Source organism: Nomascus leucogenys, chromosome 15 (assembly GCF_006542625.1).
Source record: "Nomascus leucogenys isolate Asia chromosome 15, Asia_NLE_v1, whole genome shotgun sequence".
Lineage (NCBI taxonomy): Eukaryota > Metazoa > Chordata > Mammalia > Primates > Hylobatidae > Nomascus > Nomascus leucogenys.
The window spans coordinates 47,358,071-47,365,702 of NC_044395.1; positions in this window are offsets into that span (position 1 = coordinate 47,358,071).

Sequence of the window (7,632 nt, forward strand, 5' to 3'; positions counted from 1 at the left end):
GCAAAAGGTCTTACCTTTTTCTTACTTTACAATAACATAAATAGTGCCATAAAAATTGATTGATATGAAAATCTTTTTTATAAAGTAAGCAACAAAAATAAAAAGCAACTGCTAATGCTGGTAGATAAATAAAAACAAAGTAAATACATCTAAGAATGATTACAAAGATCATTAGATATGTTTTAGAAGTACTTACAAAATTAAGGATTTGGGTATATCTTAGTGACTAAAATTATGATGCATATTTTAGGGAAATTCTCCATAAATGATCCATAGGTTCAGATGAATTGCATAATCATTATTGAGCCATTATTTATTCTCTGGCACAATAATTATTCATCTCAAATTGGCAGGAAATAAGTGATAATAGCTGTCTGTATAATGTAAAATTTAGAATAAAATCTATATTGGAAGTCCTCCCTAAGTCTTTTCTCACATATATTGATAACTGTTGATATTATTTGGATAGTGTTACACATTGGTTCTCTTGATGTTTATGCATCAAGAAAGGTCAATAAATAAAAGTAAATATTGCTCATTGCTTGACTGAAATAGGGTTCTTAATACTGTCTTTTATCTCATCTATTTAAATGTAAATTTCAAATATTTGCCTTAAAGAACTTTGTCTTTTTAAAAACTTTTTACTTTGAGCTAAATAGAATTATATGCAGCTATAACAAATAATAGAGAGAAATCTGATGTGCTCCTTATTCAATTTCCCTCAATGGTAACCTTGAAAACATATTATGTAATATAGTAGAATATCACAGCTAGGATATTGGCATTGAAAGGGTCAAGATACAGAATATTTACATATTGAAGCAGTTTTGTATATTTGGATTAAATTTCGTTTGTTTCAATGCATAAAATTCTTTTTATATACAGCTGAAGTATATTTGTCAATATTTTGTTAAGAATTTTTACATCTATGTACATGAGGGATATTGATCTGTCTCATTTTCTTGGCATTCTTTTATCTGGTTTTAATATCAAAGTAATACTAGATTTATAAAATGTCTCAAAAAGTGTTTCCTTTTCTTCTACTTTCTGGAACAGATTGTATAGAATTTGTGTTAATTTATTAAATTCCTGGTTGATTCTCAAGAAAAACATACCGTGCCTTAGGATTTCTATTTTGGTAGTTTTAAAATTGCCAATTCAATTTCCTTTACATTTATAGGGCTATTCAAGTTGTCTATTTCTTATTGGGTGAGTGGTATAGTTTGTGCTTTTTTAGGAATTAGTTCATTTCATCTAAGTTGTCAAATGTTACGTACATAGAGTGCTCATAGTACTCTTTTATTACCCTTTTGATGTCTGCAAGATCTGTAGTGATATCCCGTTTGATTCTTGATATTGGTAATTTGTGTCTTTTCTCTTTTTTCCTTTTCAATCTTGCTAATTTGTCAATTTTATTAATATTTCCAAAAAAACAGCTGTTTGTTGTATTCGTATCCTGTATTGATTCCTAATTTCACTGCTTTCTGCTCTTATCTGTATTATTTCCTTCATTCTTTGTGCTTTGGTTTTATTTTTGCTCTTCTGTTTCTAGGTTCTGGAGTTTGAGTTTGTATTACTGACTTGAGACTTTACCTCTTTCCACATGAGTGCATTTAGTACTATACTTTCCCCTCTCAGCACAATTTTATAGTATGTCTGACAAATTTGGTAAGTTTGGTTTTTAATTTTATTTATTTAAATGTATTTTATTTTCCTTAAGTCTTTCTCTTCACTCCTTAGGTTATTTAGAAGTGCTTTGTTTAGTTTCTAAGTGTTTGAAGATCTTTCCATCATGTTATTGATTTCTGGTTTGATTCCATTGTGGTAGGAGAATACAATCTGTATAATTCCAATCCTTTTAAATTTGTTGATGTTTGCTTTATGGCTCAAGGGGCAGTCGTATGTTTAGTATATGTTTTGTCAGCACTTCAATAAATGAGTATTTTTATTTTTTTGTTATTGAATGGAAAGTTCTATCAGTGTTGATTAGATTCTTTTGGCTGATGGTGTTGAGTTCTTCTGTATCACTGCAGATGTCTTGCCTAGTCCTATTGGTTAAACAGAAGTATTGAATTCTCCAACTGTAGTTGTGAATTTGTCTGTTTCTTCCTTTTAGCTCTACCAGCTTTTGCTTCACATATTTTAAGCTTGTTTGGTGCATACACATTTAGGATTGTGATGTCTCCTTAGTGGATTGACTCATCTTGATAAAATGTGCCTCTCTTACTCCAATAATTGTTTTGGCTCTGAAGTCTATTTTATTACATATTAATATAGCCACTTTCACTTTGTTTTGATTAATGTTTTATGATATTTTTTCCATCCTTTAACTTTCACAAATATTATATCTAAAGTGAATTTCTCTAGGCTGAATATAGTTGGGTCATTTTTTAATAAAATCTAATCTACCAATCTCTTAATTGGTATTTTTAGACCATTTACATTTAATATAACTATTATATAGTGTTATGGCTCAAACCTATTTTTTTCCTGTTTGTTACTTTTCTGAATTTTTGGTTCATTTTTCCTGTCTTCATTGAGTTGCTTGAAATTTTTACAGATTCCATTTTTATTTATCAGTAGTTTTTTGAATATATTTATTTGTATCACTTTATTGGTGATTTATCTAAGTATTACACTATTTTTACATAATTTATCTCTGCTGGCATCATCCTTCAACTAGTTCAATTAAGTGTAAAACCTTATTTGTCTTAAATATCTATCTTATGTTCATTTAGATGAATGACAGAAAATTTTATTTTTGTTTCAACTATCAAACCACAATTAGAAAACTCAACAGAAGTCTATTGAATTCCCCATGTTTTTGCTTAAGAAAGTTTTTTATTTTATCATTTCCCTTCTTTTTAAGAAACTTCTATTAACCATTTTTTTTTCAGGGCAGGTCTGCTTGGTGGTGACAAAATCTTTTCATTTTACTTCATCTGAGGAGATCTTGATTTCTCCTTCATTCCTGAATATTTTCCCTGGGCATGGAACAGTGGGTTAACAGTTCATTTTTTCAGCATTTGAAAATGCAGTGCCACCTTCTGGTCTCCATGGTGTCAAAGGAAAGCTCTGTCATTCATTTTTTTCCACAATAGTTAAGATATAATTAATTTCTCACTACTTTCAATATTTGTTTCTTTAGTTTTTAGAAGTTTAATAGTGATATATTTTGATGTGGATTGCTATGGGATTTATTAAATTGGGTTTAACTCAGATTCTTTAATTTGTAGTTTCTTTTGCTAAATTTGGGAAGTTTTCAGTCATTATTTCATTGAGTTCTTTCTCAGAACTGCTTTTTCTCCTCTCTTTCTAGGATACTAATAACACAAATGTTCAATCATTTTCATGTAGTTATTCAAGTCTTTGAGCCTTTAAAATTTTTTTTTCCAGTCTGTTTTCTCTTTTTCAGATTTGGTAATTTCTATTTTTCTATCTTCCAGTTCACTGATTCTTTCTTCTTTCCTCTCTATTCTGCTGTTGAACCTAGTATTGAGACTTTTACTTTGGTAACTGTATTTTTAGTTCTAATTTTATTTTTTTATCTGTGATATCTTCCACTTTCTTGATAAGTCATTTTTTTTTTTCATTTGTTTCAAGTATGTTTATAATTGTTCATTGAGGAATTCAAAAATGACTGTTTTAAAATCTATTGACTTGGTACAAAAGTAATTGCGGTTTTCACCATTCTGTTCAGTGGCAAAACCACAATTACTTTTGCTCCAACCTATTATTTGAGATAATTTTAACATATCTGTTACTTCAGTGTTACTGTCTTTTTGTTTGTTTGTTTTGTTTTGTTTTTAAATTCAAGGATGTAATTTTTCTTGGTATGATAAGGGATTTTTTTTTTTAAACCTGGACATTTTGGGTATTTTATGAGACTCCAGATCTTATTAAATCTTCTGTTTTATAAAAGTTTATAATCTCAGCTGGGCGCAGTGTCTCACACCTGTAATCCCAGCACTTTGGGAGGCCAAAGTGGGCGGATCACTTGAAGCCAGGAGTTGGAGGCTAGCCAGACCGACATAGTGAAACTGTCTCTACTAAAAATACGAAAATTAGACAGGCTTGTTGGTGGGCACCTGTAACCCCAGCTACTCAGGAAACTGAGGCAGGGGAATCCCAGCTACTCTGGGAGGTGGAGGTTGCAGTGGCCAAGATCAGGCCACTGCACTCCGGCCTGGGCAACACAGCAAAGACTCCATCTCAAAAAACAAAAAAAATGTATAATCTCCTGGCTTTCTCTGACTCAGCTCCAGCAGAAGGGAAACACTGCATTATTACTTTTAAGTAGCAGTAGAAGTCCAAGTTCCCCACTGACCTGGCTCCCCACTAGGCCTCTACTGATGTCTTCCTTGCTAGGAGAGGTAAGAATACCTCATTACTGCTCCTCAACTACTTTCCCCTAATGCCATGGATTGGGTGGCCTAATTACCACTAGACAGAGCTAGAAGACTTAACTCTCCAATAGGCCTCCTCTGACAACAATCCAGAAGGGAAGAAAAGATTCCTGTTTTTACTGCCTAGTAGGGATAGAATTGCAGGTCCTCCACATTGCCTCCATGTAAAGTAGAAAGAGTGGTTAATTCCTCCCTGGTTGGAATGCAAACTGAGCCTTCTCTTACACCACCCTGGAAGGGTATTGAGGAGGCACCTTGTTATAGCCTAGTAAGGGTGGAAGTCTAGTCTCCCTAATCAACTTTTGCTGACTTGGGTGGGGATTGTGCCTCAGTTTTTCTGTTTTTGAATTTGAATGAAGTAGAGTAGTTACTGTTTAACACTTCTCTGCACCTTTCTTTGTCGTTTGACTAGAGAGAGAAGGCTTTTGTTGGTGTTTTTTTTCTTTCTGTTTTGCTTTGTTTTACTTTTGTTTGTACCTCTGGGTGTTTCTAGGTTACAAGCTTCTTCAGCTCCAAATCTTGAATATATGAGGAAAATAAAACCCAGGAGATTCACCATCATACCATGAGATCCCAATATTCCTAGCTGATCTGCCTTCTTCTCTCTACTATTTATATTTTTTCTGTTTCTTTTATATACAATGTCCAGAGGTTGTGATTGTATTTAGAGGGACTAATAGAGAAAAGTGTACCTACTTTACCTTCCCAGAAGTAGAAGTCTGTGTTGTATACTTTTGTTAGTTTATTGACTATCATGTTTCTGTTTGCCCACCAAAATTTCATTGTTTCACACAAGAATTTCTTTTAGAAACCCGCTCTGAGCAGAGTGGTTAGTGTTGGGTCATAAACCAGAGGCAGGGTTGGGAGTTTATCAGAGTCCTCAGCTTTACTTTAGCAGGCTGAAGAAGACTTTGTAGTGAAGTGGAATTCGTATCAGCCTTGGAGTCAGATTAACTTGGAATGGTAGACTTAACTTGTAGTTGCTATCAACCATGTGACTATCAGGTTTCCTATCCGTAAAATCAAGGCAAAACCTATCTCATGGTGTAGTTGCAAATTTCAAATGATGCATTTGAAAATGTACAAGATATCAGGTGCTCAACAAGTACTAATTTTGTTTTCTCTGTTGCTCACTTGTAAGTGGAAATGCAAGTATCTATTACTTTCTTACTTTAATATAGCCAAGCTCTTTAGATATCAAAGAAGTCTATTTATATTTTATGAATCAAAGGCTAATGATCAGACTTGCAAATTGAAAATAGGCCACTCCTTTTACACTAGAGATTTTACTAAACAGAAAAATCCTTTCATAGAAACAGCATCATTTTTTTTTCTGTCCTTGAGGTAAGAGGAGCTTGCAATGAAGAGAAGTATAAGCCGAAGTAGTAAGGTTTTATAGCCATAATTCTACAGTTGATTATAAAATCTGCTCCCCCTCCATTACTTGTTACATCATGAGAAAAGAAATGTGAATATAGCAACCAGCTATAGAGCAGAGCTGCCCTGTATGCCTGATCATAAAAATCACCTGAGGCATTTACTAAAAGCTTCCTAGGATGCAGCTATAGTGTGTGTGTGTGTGTGTGTGTGTGTGTGTGTGTGTGTGTGTGTGTGTGTGTGTGTGTGTATTATGAAAATACATTCTAGTTTTGGCCATGAAACATTATCAACATCAACATATTAGGACTGCCAAATTGACGTATATGTAAAACCCTATAACCAAGTGAACACTAATCACATCTGGAATCAATATATGTGCCAGATAATTTGTAATAGCCAATTAGATGAAGTTTGGGAAACACAATGACCTACTATTTACTATTAAAAAAAACTGCTTCATTTTCATAGCTCAGCAATGCGTGCTTTTACTGTGGGATTTTCATGCTGTCCCTCAACTTTCCAAATAGTAGAAGGTTGTGTGTGGACCTCATTCTGTTGAGGGCCCTCAGGATGCACCCAATCCATGTAGACAACCTCAACAGCCACCAGAGAGAGAAGCAAGGTGACTAATTTACCATTGCAGGAAAACACCTTTTACCCTGCCCCCACAAAAATAAGTGTGTGTGTGTGTGCTCTTTGTATTGATAAGGTTTAATATATAAATACAAATAATTATGTGTGTGATATGTGATACATATATATCTGTGCACACACACACACACACACACACACACACATATATATATAATATTATATAAGTCACCGTGGCTCACTGGAGGTCATAAACACCCCCACTTCCACTGCCAGACCTACTGAACCAAAATCTCTAGAGAAAAGGCCTGATAATGTACGTTGTTAGCCACCATCTCTTTGGATTTAGCAAACGTACCTTTAGATATCAACATTCTTTGACATTGCATCCTGAAAATGCAGAATTATATTTGAAATTAATAATATCTTCCCAGATGCCCTTATTTTTTAAAAATAAATTATTCTACAATCCCAAGATTTTATTGCTTAGCAAAATGTGGCCAACAGACCCCTCGAAGTCCCTGAAACTCTTTCAGAGGATTTGCAATGTCAAAACTATTTTCCTAATGATACTATGATGTGATTTTGCCTTTTTCTGTGTTCACATTTGCACTGATGGTGCAAAAGCAATGGTGGGCAAATCTTCTGTTGTCTTAGCACAAATCAAGGTAGTGGCAACGAAGTGTACTGTAATTATTATGTTCTTCACTAGCCACAGACTTGCAGTAAAAAACGAATAAGTGCTAGTTTCACTTAATGTCCTTAATGAAGCATTACAATTTTTTTAAACTATCTTTTTTTTTACGTGTCTTTTTAATTTTCTGTTTGACAGAATGGAACCTACATATGCACTATTTATGCTGCATTCTGAAATATGTTCATCTAGGGAAAAAACATTTGTGCCATTATTTGTGTTGAGAGCTGAAATAATCATGTTTCCCACAGGAAATCATTTTCACTTGAATGTAGAATTCAGAGATAAACTGGCTATTTAGACAGGCATTTGGCAGACTTCTTCTTATGTGAACAAAGCAAGTCTGTCACTTAAAAGGAAAAAAAAGCTAATGGCATTTTTTTTTTTTGCCAATGCTACAATTTGAGTTTTCAATCAAAAATTTAAATTAAGAAAAATTGGTAATATCACTATGAGCTTGACAATGTCTTCATACTTAAAGATATTTCTGATGAGATTGGTGGTGATATTAATAATGTGATTTTGAATATTGTATATTTTAACATATGGAAGATCACATAA